This window comes from Scomber scombrus, chromosome 11 (assembly GCF_963691925.1).
Source record: "Scomber scombrus chromosome 11, fScoSco1.1, whole genome shotgun sequence".
Classification (NCBI taxonomy): domain Eukaryota; kingdom Metazoa; phylum Chordata; class Actinopteri; order Scombriformes; family Scombridae; genus Scomber; species Scomber scombrus.
Window position 1 is genome coordinate 3,106,056 of NC_084980.1, and position 18,743 is coordinate 3,124,798.

Sequence of the window (18,743 nt, forward strand, 5' to 3'; positions counted from 1 at the left end):
CTCCAGGCCTAAGTGTCCTTGGGCAAGATACTGAACCCTAAATTGCTCCCGATGGCTGTGCCAGCGGTGTGTGAATGTGTGTGAATAGTTAGTTCCCCCCTGCTGAGCAGGTTGGCACCCTGCATGGTAGCTCCTGCCATCAGTATATGAATGTGTGTGTGAATGGGTGAATGTGACATGTAGTGTAAAAGTGCTTTGAGTGGTCGGAAAAGACTAGAAAGACATTATATAAGTACAGTCCATTTACTCTATGCTCCTGTCCACTGCTCACACTTTCACCTGACGTTGGCTCTATCTGTGCCAAGAAACAGAATGAGATTAAAATGCAAACCAATTGTAGCACAGAAAATATAATCAACCTTATCTTAGCTAATAGATAATGCTAATTTAAGCAAATCAATATGAACCTGATACGAACTGGTCAAATTTACAATGAAGCTATTGTAATCCCACAGTAGCCAGTCTGTCCTAAATCCACACAACTGTAAATACAAAGAAGTGGGCCAGCATTCATGTCTAACAATGTGTAATGACATTACATGTCTTCATTCTTGCTTTACCTTCAGGCAAGTTCCTTACCAGAATTGATGCTGCTATTTTGGTAACATTCATAGACTGTGAAAGCATTTTGACGCAGTCACCGTGATGTCACCCACTGGTTGGTGGAATGCTGTTTTGAAGCAAGTTAGGTAATTTGACCATAGCCATGTTGGATTTTACCATTGCTTTGATTTTTTGAGCCAGAATTGACCAAATTTGGACAAAAGGTTTGAGTAACCCTATAGCCATAGCTTTTAGCTAACAGTCTATGGTTAACTGTGATGATAAAAAAGGCTAATTTTCACTAGTGGAACACAGACTAAGGACCATTAAAAACAGCCAACTCAATCAGTCAATCAATCAGTCTTTATTTATTTAGTGCCAAATCAAAACAAAAGTCATCTCAAAGCACTTTACACATAGAGCAGGTCTAGACCGTACTCTTTAATTTAATTTAAAGAGACCCAACATTCTCACATATGCAGCACTTGGTGACAGGCAAGAAAAAACTCCCTTTAACAGGAAGAAACCTCAAGCAGAACTGGGCTTCAGGTGGGCGTCATCTGCCTTGACCTGTTGGGGTTAAGAGGGAGAGAGGGGGGGGAGAAGGAGAGGAGGGAGAAAGGACAAACTCAAGCCCAGAAGACTTCACCTTGTGTGGGCAAGGTAGCCCGTTGTTCGATGTGTATTTGTAGCTACTCTCGTAACAAAGGTTTTATGTATAGATAGCCATTCATTGACTGGCTCATTCACACGCCTGTAGTCTTCTGGCATGAGTATCTACAAGGCATGGTAAAAATCCATCCCAATACTCCCAATATCAATTTTATACATATTTAGGCTTAAATAACTCGGGCCCATCCAGAAGTCACCTGATCCATTGTTGATATGCCGTAGAAACAGGGTGGAGGTTTCTGGCACACCTTCACCTACTTCCAAGGTGCATGGAGAAGGAAAAGAAGTCTTAGACCAACAGACAGACAACGCATTTCGGCTTATGACCATGATGAAGGCCACAAGCCGAAACGAGTTGGTCTGTTAATAAAGTTCTTCTATACAAGTGTTGCTGGAGCTTTGATCTTCTTCATCCATTGCTGATATCAAATGTTCACTATGTTTCAAACAACCATCTGTGAGCTTGGAGCCTATTTGAACATGTGGAGTAGTCCATCTTTAACTAGCCAGATAAGTGTGCCACTTTAAGTGTGCCTGTCCTCAAGACACAGTCAATCCTGTAGGCTACAGGCTAGAGACACCACCTTCAGCTGTGACACCTGCAGGCTGTAGGTGTGTTGCTGACTCTTATTTCCCAGCCTCCATCATGATAGTTCAGTCAGAAACAAAAACAGACTATGTATTTCATGTGTTCTTACTGCTGAAAGGTCCTTAAAAATAACCCAGAGTCCTCCTTTAAAGACGCAGCCAATTGGCTTCTGAAAATAAGGGCTGATTGAAATGTGTCTGTTGGGTGGAGCTGGGATAAAGAGTGAGTGAACGGTGTGTGCGTATGTGCACGTGCGTGTACGGACGCGGGCGCGTCCCTTTAATCGCCGACGGCACTGTAATGACCAATCAGCAGCCATTTCAACTCCTCAATTTGTTGATTTGGTGAGGGGTGGGGAAGGGAGGGCGGTTGTGGGGCGGGGGATTGGGAGAGAGAGAGAGAGAGAGAGAGAGAGAGAGAGAGAGAGAGAGAGAGAGAGAGAGAGAGAGAGAGAGAGAGAGAGAGAGAGACTGTAGGAGAAAGAGAGCGCGCCTGGTGGAGAGAGAGAGAGCGCGCACAGGAGAGAGAGAGAGAGCGCACAGGAGAGAGAGAGAGAGAGAGAGAGAGAGCGCACAGGAGAGAGGGGACAGGCAGGGAGAGCAAGCAGTCCGTCTCCGCTGGATTCACTGTTGGTTGCTCTTGTTGAAGCTCCGTCCTCAGCACACAGCGGTAAGTGGCTCTACGCTGCTTTTTTTTTTTTTTTCTTCTTTTTTTACTCTTCCTACCGGCTGGTTTCCACACCACATTAAACAACTATTCAAACAGGCTTCTTCATCTGCCTCTGTGTTTCTAAATGTTAAAGTCTTCATCATGTCGAAGCTGCTCTGACAGAAGATGCGCAGTTGAATAGAGTCACCACTCAGCAGCCTGAGCGTGGCCCGGCTCTGACACAGGGCACCCGGGCTTTGAGTTAAGACTATGACACGGTCCAAGTGAAGCAACACTGGAGGTAGATGTACAAGTCAACAACTTTATTTTACACTACGCAGCTTTTCAGAGAATTGTTGAAAAGTGTAGTTTTAGAGCCAGAAAATAATGACTTAATTCATATTTACATTGTCGCCGGGGCTGGCTCGTGGACGGGTTAGGGTCTCGCGGAGGGTCTCGCGGACTGCAGCATCTTGTCATTTTCCCGCTGACAGCACGAGCGCCTGAAACAGAAACTTAGTAGTACAAATATTAGACGTTTTTTTAGTAAAAAATAAGTGAGTCAGGTGGTTTTTTTAAAGAATTGACTCGCTTTTTAATCTATATTCAGTTCATACTTAAGCAGAGGAATAAGAAAAGAGCTGCTTCTCGTTGAATTAGTCACCGTGTAGTCAATAAGATAATTATAGAAGTGTAAAATAAGACTTAAATTCAATTGTGTTTTATTGGCAGATGTTTTTCTCTTCTTCTCTGGTGTTTTTGTGTGTGCTGATATCGCAGTTATCTAGTAAACTTGTATGATTGGAATAATTATTTTCGCTCCTATAATAATATGATATTACTGGAGAGAGGGGGGGGGAAAAAGTTGAAACATGTATGACACTGTGTTAGTTTTTCTATTTCAGTCTCTGTGGTTTCTTCATTAACGAGAAAAAGATAGGAAGAGGAAGAGAGGGAGAGGGAGAGGCAGAGACTCAGAGAGAGATGGTAGCAGAATGAAGCGATGGTGATCCGTTCCGACCGATTTTCTCTCTCTCTCTCTCTCTCTCTCTCTCTCTCTCTCTCTCTCTCTCTCTCTCTCTCTCTCTCATCCATGTCCCTGCATCTCTTGTAGCATCAGTCAGAGAACATTTCCCTCTCACTCACTTTTCCTACTTTCCACTGTACATGAGCGATTCAACCCTTGCTTCCCTGCTTTGTCTCCTCTGTGGGTTCAGATTCATTCATGTGTGTTGGCTTTGATGGCCCTGCTGTATTTAGGGGCCGGTAATGAGACCAGAGCCTCTGTCAGATTGTGGGGTTGTGAGTTTTGTCTTTTTTTTTTTTTTATCTCTGTGTGGTCGTGGCGGTGGCAGGTTTGGGTCAAACTGTGCTGGTTAAATGGAGCTGTTCAGTTCTCGGTTTTGACCTGCACGGAGGAGTCAGATGGGTGGGGATTTCCACATCTGGGCAGTTGTGTAGCAACAGGATTGATTGTCATGTTAATCACGGAAGAATGCTCAGAATCCTCTGCTCTGGACTCGCTGCAACAAAGGAGTTTCTCACTAGTTTCATCATTTTTTTAATATGTTTTTAATCACATTTTGGATCGAATGAAATGACATAATGTACATGTTTGCTGTGTGATGTAGTTCATGATCATCAGCTGATTTGATTTGATTCAGAGCAACATTTTGAATGTAGCCTATGATTTTACTTTTTCTTTTGGTGTATAAATAACAGCATTTATCACATTTAAACTCTAAAAGAATAGGCTACTAATGAAATGACTTAAATCAACTGCCTGTTAAAGCAGGTCTGGCAGCTGATTGAACAGACTGACACCTCTGAAAGTGCTCAGTCACAACAACAGGAAGATACTCAGTGTGTTGACTTGAGTTGGTATATCCTCACTTCTAATATGGGAATATTTTAGCTGTTCAATTCTTATTTGCTGTGTAGAATAATGATGAATTGTTGAAACCTTTAATGGCTCAGAGGAATTTAAAGCCCCGTTCCTTATCAGACCCCCTCGTTGGGATTCCATTGATTTATAGGGGTCTGGGATTCACCAGCATGCATTGAAGTGCCACAGAAATGTACTTAACGCTGATGTCCATCACCCCCCCCCCCCCCCCTCCCCACCCTCACCCCCGCCTCATTACATATCCTGAGTCAGTGCTCACATTAGACGTTCCCTACTGACTCAGATGTGACCTCCATGCAGCCTCAGACGGCCCGTCGAGAGCTAACTCGTCACTATTAAGAATCTGAATTTATTCTAACTACTAGCACTAGTTCAGATTCAAATCCACAGGACAGATTTGTGGTTAGTGTGGGTTAGGGTTTCTCACTCTGCCTATATTCATTCTAATTCAAATTCTAATTAAATCCAAATAACAGTTTTATTTGGTGGATGCTAAACTTCCAAGAATTTGTAAAAAGTTTTTTTTTTTTTCAATGTTCTTCCCAAAAAAAAAGGAGGATTATTAATAGATAGATATAATAGAATAATAGATATTCCTGCTAATTAGATAATATAGAGCTGCAGTCAGTTATGGTGGTCTTGAGCAGTCCATTAAAAGTAAAAGCCATTGGGTGACATTGACAGTGACACAGTATTGGTTCAGAGAGTGTGTCCCACAGTGCCTGCATGTACCAGCAGGTATTGTTACTGACTATAATGGGCAACTCTCATAACCACAATAGGGGGCTCTGTTTCCCTGAGTTTGCCTCTCGGGGCTGGACTCAGCTCTCAGGGTGGTCCTGACCCTCACCTCGGCTGCCTTTAGTCTAAAGCTAATCATAACCTGTCATCTGTGGAGCTTGTCGGAGAACAGAAATGCTTGTTGTAAAGTCTGACAGCTGACTGAGCTGCAGCGGATGCCCTCAGGCTCCCTGCATGTGGAGGAAAGAAAGAAAAAAAAAAACAGCTCCATCTAACGCAGCACATCTGTATGTGTAGGACTGTGACTGGGCGTGTTCTGGGATTTAAACATTTAACATGATAAGAATCGTGTGATAGCACAATAGAAACATCAGTAAAAGTAAATAAAACGAACAGCACTCAAATAAAACTTATTAATGTTTTCCAGAGCTTTCAACCACAAAACCACCATTGAACATTTCATCTACTAGGTTTCTGCACATAATGATCAACATCAAGAGAATGGGTCAAGCGTTGGGTCGTATTTCTGTGGAGCCCCAAAAAAAAAAAAAAAAAGGGCACACATTTTTTTTCTCCCACCATTGAGGGCCCCTGTCTGTTTAAGGGCCCCTGAACACTTGCTCAGATTGCCCGTATGGTAGATCCAGCAAAGGGCCAGGGTCAATTCTTTTGGATGGTTGACATGCACAGAATTGAATTGAACTGCATTGTATGACTACGGCTACCATCAGTAGTAATAGTAGTGATTTATTTTGGTTCTTATTAACAATTTTCCATAAAGAATGTACACAGAAATAAATAAATAAATAAAAAGAAGCAGAGGTGGAAGAACAAATTACAAGTACTCATGTTACTGTGATTGAGTAGTTATTTTGTTTACTTGTACTGTTTGGAATATTTTCCAAAGTCAGTCATTTTACTTTTATAAAGTATGATTGTAATAGTTTAAATAAAGTAAAGTTAGTTAGTTATATTAGTACTTTCATCTGTTACTGAGTATATTCTATCTATCTATCTATCTATCTATCTATCTATCTATCTATCTATCTATCTATCTATCTATCTATCTATCTATCTATCTATCTATCTATCTATCTTCCAAATATATGTCATAAAATCAGTATCAGAGTATTTTTTACATCATTTCATCTTTTCTCTTCCTAGTTAAATAGTTTCAAAAGTTCATCAAAAGTTCATCCAACCACATGTAACTATTTGTGAGTCATAGCAGCTAACATAGTAATATGCAGAGATACCAAATGATGTGTTTTCATATCAGTTGGCAAAAAGTCGGTTATCTCCAGAAAAATGTGGTTCTGATTCAGTAACAAAAACAATCTTTATCTTAAATTCACATTCTAATCACATTAGAAGCAAAAAAAAAACACGATGAAAACTCTCCGGATAAACTCTAAAGGTAAAGTAAATATGAGCTAGAGATGTATAGAGAGATGATAGAGAAAGTTGTTGAGAAAGGAAAGGCCAAATCCACAAAAGGCACATGACGGCCAAAGCTCCATCACAAATGATAATTATAATATTTGCCTTTACAGCCTCTTGAAAATGAAATGAGGCGTATAATGTACAGTGTTACATCAGGCTGTGAGTATGATGTTAAAGGAGTGGAACACTGTGATTTAGTCTTTATCCTGGACACACAGTTAAACCTGATTTATGCTTCTGCGTCGGAACGATGGCGTAGCTACGCCGGTGCCCCGACGCCGTCGTGCACCTTTCGGAAGTTCTGCGTCGAGGGAACGCGTTGCTCTGCAATTCACCGCCATGCCGCTAGGGGGTGTGACTGTGTGTGTGTGTGTGTGTTTGGGTTGGAGCTCATCGATATTGAAGAACAAATGATTTTATTGCAAATGTTGAGGAGCAGGCGACAGAAAAGACGTTAGCGGAGGTGGTCTGTAGAAAAAGCAACTGCCGGAGGAACTGACGTTTTGAGCTGACCAATCACAGCCCTTACGGCCGTGACGCGTAGTTAGGATTTTTTGGAGGTGCACGTCAGGCTACGGCGTGATGCAGAAGTATAAATCAAGCTTTACAGTCGGGTCACTCATGCAATATGTAGTCTGTTAAGCAGTTAAAAGTTCACAGAGATAACCCAGAGCCAGGAAAACAAAACAAAAACATTAGCACATAATCACTACAAGAATCAGTGAAGCCATCAGAGAGGAGAGGAGAAAAGAGGGAGATGTTTGTTGTAGGTAAAAGGCTTACTTCAGCACTCCCTCCACACTTGAGGCATTCTCTCTCTCTCTCTCTCTCTTTTTTTTTTTTTTTTTTGGTAAAGGCAAACAAACAGGGACACTGCAGCAGTGAAGGCAAAGAAAAAAGAGATAAAAGCATGTAATCCTCTGTATGGCTGAAACTCTGGATGGATCTAAGTTTAGCAGCAATACTCCCCAGATGAGCACAAAAGCCTGAATAAACTCCTATTTTACTGTGTGGATGTGAATTAGGCCCAGGACACAAGCTCAATGTGTTAATAAAACTGAGAGAGACGGATGAAAATTTAGCTTTTATTCAGTTTCAAGACAGTTAATACATTTCACCATGGCTCCCTATATGATCTAACATAAGAGCGATAAAGGGAAGTGGCTTTGAGCAGATAGCACAAAATGTGTGGCCTTTTTTTTTTCTCTTTTGTCCGCTCCGCAGAAATGGGTTAGTAACAAATAAAGGTTAACAAGATGAGACATTCAAAAATATCTTAAAAACTTTAAAAGCAGCATCAGGTTTGTTAAAATGTACATTTTGTATTTTTGTTGGTTTTATATCATTTGAAATGAAATTTGCACCATTTTTTACTAAAAGTAAGACTGAATGCTCCTGAAAATGTCAAATGGTGTAACCACAAAAGAATGATACATATAACATATTTTATCCACCTACAGTATATTTAACTGGACTTGACCCAATCTCTTAGGAAGCTAGTGTCTTACTTTATCTTGTGTGCATTGCTTTCCATTTGATGTTTTTTCTTCATAATTTGTTCTGTGAAGCACTTTGAACTACATTCACCTGTATGAAAGCTGCTATGCTATGCTATGATAGTATGTCCAAATATGGAGTTATACCTTTTCCAACTGACAGCAGCATCATCCAATCAGAATCAAACAAGTTGTTTCCAAGAAAATGAGGTGTCACAATTACACAGTTTTTTTTTTTGTCAATTTGACAGCAAGTGATGATTGGTTAATGGGTTACAATGCACTGTGGGTAGGTTGTAACAATGAGTGTGTATGGAGGGAAAAAATAAAGAGCGCCGGCGGTAACCAAAAAAAATAAAAATAGAAGGAAGTAAAAATGTCCCACAAGTAAGTAGCTGTTTTCAAAAAAGGCTAAAAATGAAGAAGAGGATGTTGTAACATAAATGATTAATTATGGGGTGAGGAGGAGGGGAGGAGGGGGGGGGGGGGGGGGGGGGGCTTCAGTGCCCAGGGCCCCCAGCCTTGCATTCCACTTAGCTTATCAAACTAAATGAAGATGCCTCTTATGCAACCTGCTCTCTGTACAATCACATGATTTCTGAACTTAAATGTCAATACACAGATCCTATTCTTCATATAAGTTATCTATCTGTGTCTTATTCATACTCTATATTTCATATGTTGGTCTCTTCTGTTCAAAACAGGGCTTATTTTTAGAGGATTTTACAAATACTCGAGGCTAATTTGTGCTTTGTGATATTAGGTTATATAAATCAAAATGGACTTGACTTGAATTTTAAGAAATGGGGGTGGAATGATAATTATAATATTTGCCTTTACAGCCTCTTGAAAATGAAATGAGGCGTATAATGTACAGTGTTACATCAGGCTGTGAGTATGATGTTAAAGGAGTGGAACACTGTGTAAGAATCAACCTAAAAAGCCTCAAACGATCAATACGAGGACAGAAGCAGAGTTGCGGGGATGTGATGACCTTAATTTAATCAGCAGTGAGTTTTTACAGGAAACAGACATTTTCCCACTGCGGCTGACGAGCACTAAATAAAAATGTAGGATTACAACGAAGCAGCTCCGAGGAGTCGGGAGATATATTTAGAGACTTACATCTTCAATCTGTTAAATATGAGATCAGATGTCTTTTCATTAGCTGCTGATTATCACACACACTGAACTTAAACTGTTTGCTTTCATCCTTAAAGAAGAGGAAGTGATGCCTGCTTGTTATCTAACACAGAGGACATGCAACACTAAATGTGACAGTTTTTAATGTGAAAACAAGTGTATTAGTATTAGTATTATTGTTGATTTTACAAGCACTGTCATGCTACTGGGGGGCCAAACAGCTAATAATGATTAGCTCAACTCATGCTAACAGTTTAGCATCACAGCTGGATTATCAACCAGAGAGAGAGCTGCTCACTGCTGTTGGAAATAATAGTCCCATGTTGAGTGTGTGTCAGTTGTTTTCGATCATTAGGTTATTATTTTCTCCCAATGCAGATATCATTTAATTGCGGTTTCTGCTCTTCATGCATGAATTATGATAACCTCAGTCAGGATTTTTCTCCCGATTTTTTTTTATTTCTCTTTAGGCATGAAAAAAAAAAAATCTGTCAATGCCACTCAATATTTACAGGTGTGTATATATATATATGAAGATAATACAAACCATAATAGACCATAATAGTAGTACTATAAAGAAACATGTGATAGACAAAAATAGACAAAATCTCTTTTTTGAAAAAGTAGACAAATATTATAAATAAATAATATATATACACACTTCTACACAACTTTAACATCGTGATATTTGAACATTTCTTAGGTAGAGGTTTAAATAAGCCCATTCTGCTTCTACCTCCTCTGCATATTAACTGTTCTTTGTCATTGTGTGTATTCCTGAATAACATTGTGTTTAATTACATTACGGTAAAGTGACACATAGGTGGCGTTGAAATAAGTGTTTTCTTGGTCTCATAAACAATGTACAGATGACACAGAGTGCAGCAGGTAGAGGGATGAGGGGGAGTTGGGGGGGGGGGGGGGGGGGGGGGGTTGAGGGGTTTAGCATACAGTCCTTGTATTCAGTGAGTCAGTCAGTAAGTATTTATGACACCTCTTAACCAGTTTTTTTTATTGTTATACCTTTAAACTCTCTAATATGACAACTTCTCCACACTGTTTGAAGAGTAAGTTGATGATGATTTTCAGTACAGATGCTGTACTGTGATCATGTATTAATTGTAGTGGATAGTCTTATTAAAGCGATGACTATTAAAAAAAACAGTCAGTACATGATGTCATGTGACAGGCCAGCCACTCACACACACATTCACACACACACACACACACACATTTAATAATAGCGGCTCTGGATGCTAATGAAGCCCCGAAACTGCTCTTTGTGCTAATTTACGTTGACGTCCGACAACTGCCCCGACAATAGTCTTTGTGCTCTGTATGCATGCGTGTGAGGTGTGAGGTAGGTGTGTGTGTGTGTGTGTGTGTGTGTGTGTGTGTGTGTGTGTGTGTGTGTGTGTGTGTGTGTGTGTGTGTGTGTGTGTGTGTGTGTGTGTGTGTGTGTGAGTGTGTGTGAGTAGAAGGTGATAACAGTGATTCAGTCCAGGTGCATGGTCAGGTACATTAAGTGGATTAAGCAGCAGGAGCGTGGCTGTTTTTGTGTGTGTCTGTGTGTGTGTGTGTGTGTGTGTGTATGTGTGTGTGTGTGTGTGTGTGTGTGTGTGTGCTTTTGATCATGATTCCTCAACAGGAAGCACATTTCCTGTGTATGTTAGTGCTGATTCAAACATTCACATACGGAGCAGCTCTGTTTTTCTAACCTGTTAAACCTGCATCAGCATCACTGTGTGTTTGTGTGTGTGTGTGTGTGTGTGCGTGTGTGTGTGTGTATAATGGCATGGAAAAGAATCTGCCCATAACTCCAGGGAGCAGCAGCAGCAGCATGTGAATACAGCATCAGCTTTTTTTAACACAGTGCAGAAAGCATTGACATCAAATGAACAGTTTTCTCTCTGACAGGTGTTCAGCTGCGTCTGTCTTGGAGGAGAGCGGCTAAATTGTTGTTTGAAGACAACTTCAGCCTTCTCCTCTCTCGGCCCGGGCTTGACAGCTCCTCCAATTACAGCCTCGCTGGGCCCGGGCGCCGTCGTGTTTGCAAATACACTAAGATTGCTGTTCATCAAAGGCCGGGTCAGAAACAATGAGAAGACATAGCAGTGTGTAGTATTTCCATTCAAATCACATGAGATGCTTTTTTTTTTTCTTTTTTTCGGTCCCGCAGAGACTCGCGAGCTATCTAATTAACGTTAACCTGAGGTAACAAACAGGATAAAAAATATTAGCTGTGAAAGGAGGAGATAGTGGAAAATGATGAGGACACATCATATCATCTCACTCAGTTTTTCTCAGAGCTGCTTCCTGATTCAAAGTCTGTTTCCACACACCGACACCACTGAAGTGGAGACGTTGGAAGCTTTATGAGGGCAGCAGGCTTCACAACACGCCACCACCAAACCTCAAATAGACTGAAAATAAGAGGAAAAAGTCTCCCAACTGCCTTCAATACTTCATATGGAGCTCTGTTGTGTGAGTGCAGAATTGAAAGGACGGCTACTTAGTGGAGGCCAGACACTGGTGGTGGTGATGCTGATGAAGTCGGATGAAATGACGGCCAATGAAAAGATGGGACTGTTGACCCTGTGGAGACTGGGTGGAGATGGGGAGTCGGTGGGGCGCAGATACTGAATGTCAGACCAGAGCAAAGAGAGAGAGAGAGAGAGAGAGAGAGAGAGAGAGAGAGATACAGGGAGGAGTTAGAACCAACTATGCCTGATATGAAAAGAGAGTCTTCCTGCTTTCACTGAGCTTCATTAAAAACCCATCATCAGCTCATCCATAGAGATAAATCTGCATCTGCAATCTAGTCTCATTCATTGATTCGTTGCCACCTATCAAATTAATCACTAAACAAAACCTTTTTAAATAATCTATTATTTTTTAGATTTTAGATTTTTATTAGTTTACAAATATTCAAACAATACATATTATATACATATAAGCAGCGTAAGATTTGATGGAGAAGTGCAAAAAACCCTCAGATGGGCTTCATCTAGGAACCTTACAGTGGAAGAGTTACATTAATCAAAGATTAAGAGAAAACTAACATTATTCAAATTAGATTATTAGAAAGAAAAAAGAAGAAAATGTCTAAATTCTCTGATTCCAGTTTGACAAATGTGAATATTTTTTAGTTTCTCTCTTCTATGACAGTAAAGTGACTATATTTGGGTAGTGGGCTTTTGTTTCGGGACATTTTACAGGCCAAACAGCTAATCAGTTAATGTAGGAATATAATCACATGAATCAATAATGATAATAATCATTAGTTGCTCTGTATATTCTCAGCGAGAATATACTGAATGTGTGTATGGGCTTCTTTATCTTTATCTTCTCTGTGGAGGAAATGTGATTGTATGGATTTGTATCTACATTGTAGAGCTTTTTTTTATTTTTTTTTAAAAGGTGTGTTTTCATTGTGACACTTCTTCATTGGGATCTATTGTATCCACCGCCACAGTAAAGCCAACCACAGCTGCCGTCCTTCACATTCACACAAGCTTTACACTTAAAAAAAAAAAAAAAAAAAAAAAAAAAAAAAGCACCTAGAGCGAGGACGACTTCTCCGCTGTGTTCCTCTTTTTGTTTTTGTAGTGTTTATGTGATAGGTATCTGTCAGCAGCCACCCTCACATTTTAAATTCACACAACAGCTGCAGGAGGAATGTAACAAGCATCACGGCCCCGCCTGTGCATCAGCTCTGCATCAACAGTAAAGGAAATCACCAAAATAGAAGATTGAAGATTGAAAGTGCATACAGAGATTTATCATCTGTTAAATGAACAATTAGTAAAGCTGGAGAACCTGTGATTTCTTCCATATAGCAGATGAGTGAAGATGATTCAGACTGTATTCAGCTGCTGTGGTGAAAATGAATGTTGGTAGTGTATTTTGGGGGGGGTTTGGTGGCAGCAGCCTGGGGAGAGAAAATTGATCCAGAATCAACTTTTTTAGAAGCGTAACTCGACGTCACGCAGCGGAGGCCAATCACAGCAGCCCATCAGAGCTGTAAAACTCATGAGCCATGAGGGGGAACAAGGATTTTACTTTAAGGTGGAGGAGGGGAAGACATCTCTCCTCATTTGATAACACCAAAAGGAAAGTTAGACTTTGCTGTCGGCAAAAAGAAACAAGAGATAAAGAGGAGAGAGAAAGAGAGAGAGAGAGAGAGTGGTGGAGCGAGCTAGAGAGTGAATGAAGAAGAGGGAGCCTGCTCAGATCAGATCAATATAATGTTATTTTGTGTTTCTAGAGCCCAGGCCCACACACACACACACACACACACACACACACACACACACACACACACACACACACACACACACACACACACACACACACACACACACACCCCTCTCACACCTCCCCTCCACACACCCCTGTGGCGGTGCAGACTTATTTACCTCCACCTTGTTTCACAAGCTGTAGAAAGAAAAAAAAAAAAAGCAGCTATCTTTCTTTCCACTTGTGACTGAGTGATTAGTTTGGTGTGGAGAGGTTCTCATCAGTCTCTGTCTGATTTAATCACAAATGAAAGGAGAAAAGGAAGAGTAAAAGTAGTTTGATGCAGTTTTATTTATTAAATGCATTCGTATTTGGCCTGTGTGTGTGTGTGTGTGTGTGTGTGTGTGTGTGTGTGTGTGTGTGTGTGTGTGTGTGTGTGTGTGTGTGTGTGTGTGTGTGTGTGTGTGTGTGTGTGCGTGTGTGTGTATGATTAGTCAATAATTCACTGGTTAGACTTGTCGTGACATGTAAGATTATTAATGATGAGTGAGTTTCTGACAGCTTCAGTCTCTGAGGACATGAAGCTTTTTTCTAAAGCATACATAGCTCTCTGTTAGATAATGTACTGTACAGTACGCTCCTCTTTTTAGCCACCGCCCACTATGAAGGCGGTCAACTGCTAACACTGATCTTAAAGTCCATCCATCCACCCGTTCACTACACCCACTGATGGTGTGTTCAGGGTCACAGGAGGCTGTAAAGGATGGGGACACCTCTGATAGGTGACCAGAAAGAGACTGAGCTCGTGTTGTGTTTGATGATCGTGGGAGTAATGAGTGTTGAACGTCCTCCTGTGAAATGAGCCTGCACTCACTTTATGTTTTCATTTCAATTGTGATACTTTTAAGGTTGAGTTTAGATCATAACTGAGCACACACACATTAATACATTACAAATAGGGCTGGGCAATATATCGCTATTATATCGATATCGTGATATGAGACTAGATATCGTCTTAGATGTTGGGCGTCGTAATATCGTGATATGTCATCATAGTGGTTTTTTCCTGGTTTTACAGTAAAATGATGTTATTTTCTGTTTATTTCTTACCTTTTACTCACTTTGTCATTATAACCACATTACCAATGATTATTTACCAAAAATGTCATAGTGTAAATGTTTTGTGAAAGCACCAAGAGTCATCTGTACAATATTGATGCAATATCGATATCGAGGTATTTGGTCTAAAATATTGTGATATTTGATTTTGTCCATATGGCCCAGCCTTAATTACAAACAATTATCAATATTATCACATCATCATATTTAGACCTTCTTGCATCCTCTGTTCACCTAAACTACAAACACACATTACCATAGCTACAGTAATACAATATATTGATATAACACTTTTCATAGACATTAGTCAATCCACACACACACACACACACACACACACACACACACACAAAATATATATATATATACATCTATCTACATACACACATATACATACATATAGATAGAATTATAGTAATGTCATAAGTTAAAGTAATAAAATTATATGTATTTCTTTGGTAAGAAATATTTCCACTATAAAGAGTTTACAGTGATTTCTGTGGATTATCCAGCTTCACAGTATCAGCTCCAAAAAACCAATATCTGTGGCGCTCTAGTATATATATATCTATATATATATAGATATATATATATGCTGTATTTGTATCTCACAGTGCACAGTGGTTAATGGTTACTTTGTGAATTAAATCTTATACTTCTATTTGGAGTTTGAGTCCAATGAGTTCTCAGTTGAGTCACTTGTGGACCTGACATAGAAGCAGTAGTATAGAGTCTGGAGCTGCCTCAACATAAATATTTAATTGCTGCTTCTGGAAAAAAGTCAATTTTTCTCACTCAACACTAAACTAAACTGCTTCCAAATTAGATTGATCCCTTGTAGAGGAGATGAAGATGAGAGGAAGCTCCACTGAGAAGCAGGATGTGTGAAAAACGTGTGATGAGACACGAAGCGATGCAAGTAAGCAAATGAAAGCAGATGATTGGATCACATTACAACAGGAAGCTTTCTATGAACTGGGCTCTGTGTGCTCTCTGTGTGTTTTTAACACTCTTTTAACCTTTACAAACTCATGTAAACACACAGTAGTTTACAAGGTTAGATGTTTGCTCATTTGCATAGTAATGGCCTTTTGCATTCCAAAGGCAAAGTGACAAAAACATTGTCTGTGTCTGTGTGTGTGTTCCTGCTGTTTTCTCGGCTCTGCGGCGGCCATAAAACACGAGTTCTCATGATAAAATGTCCTCGTGAATGAAAGGAGAGCAAACAGAGCGGCACTACACACCCCCGTAAACACACACACACACACACACACACACACACACAAAGAGCTTTTACACACTGTCACAACACAAGTAAATGTTTTATCTCCTTTTACTTTCTTAAAAAAATCTGAAATCTTAACAATGTTTGACCCCATGCTCAGTTCAGAGTAACGTTTTCTAACCTCTCTAATGATCCCTGCAGCAGCCTGTACTGCTAATGTGAGACTGAATAATGTCTGAATAAGAATAGAAGTTATATAAACATCATGTAAACACAACCAACAGCACAGCAGGAGAATGAATGAATGAAGTAGAGAATATATGGAAAAGTTAAACTCTGTAAGAAATGAACCAATCCACTTCAACTAAATAAATGTAATAGTCATAATTAAAGGTGTATAATAAAGGTATAATTAAGACAGCTGGTGTGATTGAGCTATATTTAAAAATGCACTTAATATCACTACTGGAGGCTTTCAGTCAGCTGGTTTATCCACTCGTGACAACACTTCACTGGCTTCCTGTAACGGTCAGAATTGGCTTTAAGGTCCCACTCCTTATACAAAGCCTGCAAAGAGAGCAAGCTACATGGCTAACTCCCTTGTTAAGTATTTGCCTTCAAGAGTTGCTTCATTGGATGTTCACAACAGAAAGAAAATCAGGGACACTCCAAAACTATGAAACACACAGCCTTTAGATATCAGGACTAGGGCTGGGCAAAACGATTATTTTTGTAATCGATTAATCTAGCGATTATTTTTTCGATGCATCGATTAATCTAATGATTCATTTTTTCAATTCGATTCGAATTCGATTTGATTCGATTATCGATTATTTTCCCATTATTTGACATGCTTAACAGTCAGGCTTGCCCTTTTTTTGGTGACAATGTTTCCAGCAACTGAAAAAAAACCCTTTGAGTTAGCGTTGATGTGGCAGGTAGAGCCAAATACGATTTGGCTAAAGCAGACAGTGTGGGGAATCTTCTTGTATTATCCTTCCACCATTTAAGGGGGTCACTGTCCCTTGGGATAGGGTTTTCCCCAAAATACAACAGCATCGCCATTGTGCTTTTATGATAAGCCATCTCCATTTTACACAGCTGACAAACGACAGAATGGCCTCCTTTTACGGAAAAATAGTCCCATACCTTTGAATTACGAGTTTGTTTTTTACATTGATCAGAATCAACTGATTCACTGGTGTTGCTGCTGCCGCTAACGCTACCCGCTGCCGCCATTGTTTTTCAAACGACGCATCGACGCACAGTTTTTGCGTCGACGTATTTTTTGCGTCGACGTAATCGATGACATCGACGCGTCATCCCAGCCCTAATCAGGACTAACCTTTCTATCAGTCTTAACCCTAACCCTGTCAACTCTAACCCTGTCAACTCTAACCCTGTCAACCCTAACCCTAACCCACTTCTTTTAAAATGTTGGACTTTACCTAATTTTCTATACTGTATTTATTTTTTAGCTACTATTTTTTTTACTGTTTTAAGTTATTGCTATTTTTATTCTCATCTTATATCATATCTTTTAACATTGCTTTAGGCCCTTTTATTTTGAAGGACATATGTCATTTCTTTTGTTGTAAAGCACTTTGAGCTGCATTTCCTATATGAAAGGTGCTATACAAATAAAGTTATTAACACTACTGAATGAAATCTAACACTAAGCCACCGATCAAGCCAAAAGTAACAGACATTTGAAGGTTGCAGCTTGTAAAATGTGAGGGTTTGTTGCTTTTCTCTGTATGTCTGTAGTAGAAATGATACACATGGTGTCTTTCTCATGTTTTGATTCTTGTATTTCTTACCATCAAATTAGACGTTTTACACAAAAATAAAACATTTTAAACAGAATAAAGGGATTTATTATTTCTCCACTAGAAGTAGAAAAGCACTTAGATCAAGGGTGTCAAACATACGGCCATGTGCCAGAATTGGCCAGCCAAGGGTCCAATCTGGCCCACTGGATAATTTTGCAACGTTTAAAAATAGCAGAAAAGTAATTCCAATTTCTGTGCTGCTTCAGACATTTTGAACCACCCTGAAGACAGTTATCTAAAAAAAACAATGAATACATATTGTGGTCATATTTAAAACATTTTAGGGCTGGGACTCGATTAAAAAAAAAAAAAAAATTAATCTAATTAATTAGAGGCTTTGTAATTAATTAATCGAAATTAATCGCATTTTAATCGCATATAAATATTTGACCTGAGAACAGTGAGAAATAATTTTTTTTCACATGTATTTTTAGTATACCATTGAATAATGACTGAATACATAAGCTTAAGCAATAAAAATATTGTTTATTTTTGTTCAAGTCCAACAGACCAGTGCAATTTTTGCCATTAAGTGTAGCAATAGCATATTTAGAAATATAGTACATTTCAGATATTCAGGTAGCCTATAGGTAGGTAGACCTTCAGTAAACTATAATACTTTGTTTTTTTAAGTAAAACATAATACTTTCAGGTACATTCAGAACATTACCAGCACACAACCATGCTCTTATCGACACTTCCATCCGTTCGTTTTTTGTAACACAATTTCCCATCCACGAGGCCAACCAAAGCGGTCTCATCAGCTACTTCGTTCATGTTCACTGTGGTTTGTTGTTGTCTGAACTACGCTAGTTGGTGCTCCTTTATAATCGGTCCGCCTGAAACTCATCCAGTGAGAAACGTTCCGCGTCAATTTTTTTTAACGCGTTAATTATTGTGTAATTAATGAATCTTAATTAACGCGTTAAAGTCCCGGCCCTAAAACATTTATATATTGAACATCAATCAGCAGCTTCTGTGCAAAAGAAGCGGAAAATAAACTGAGACATTGTTGAAACTGTCCTAATTTTTCTTCAGACATCTGTTTATCTGTTTTGTAAATAGATGGTTAATGATAGTACAGTTATAATATATGTAATATGGTATTTAAAGGTTATTATGTAATGGTTTTACTCATCTGGCCCAC

General features: G+C 39.5%; 2 protein-coding genes across 2 annotated transcripts in view; both read left to right on the forward strand.

Moving 5' to 3' along the window:
• The window catches only part of LOC133991251 (uncharacterized), a 267,931-nt gene that overhangs the window by 69,495 nt on the left and 179,693 nt on the right, over positions 1-18,743 (forward strand). The window lies entirely within an intron of this gene.
• Positions 2,421-18,743, forward strand: part of LOC133991248 (cadherin-6-like) — an 88,069-nt gene continuing 71,746 nt past the window's right edge. The window contains exon 1 of the mRNA XM_062429749.1: positions 2,421-2,473. The gene's annotated coding sequence lies outside the window, so the exon portion shown is untranslated. The remainder of the gene's footprint in view (positions 2,474-18,743) is intronic.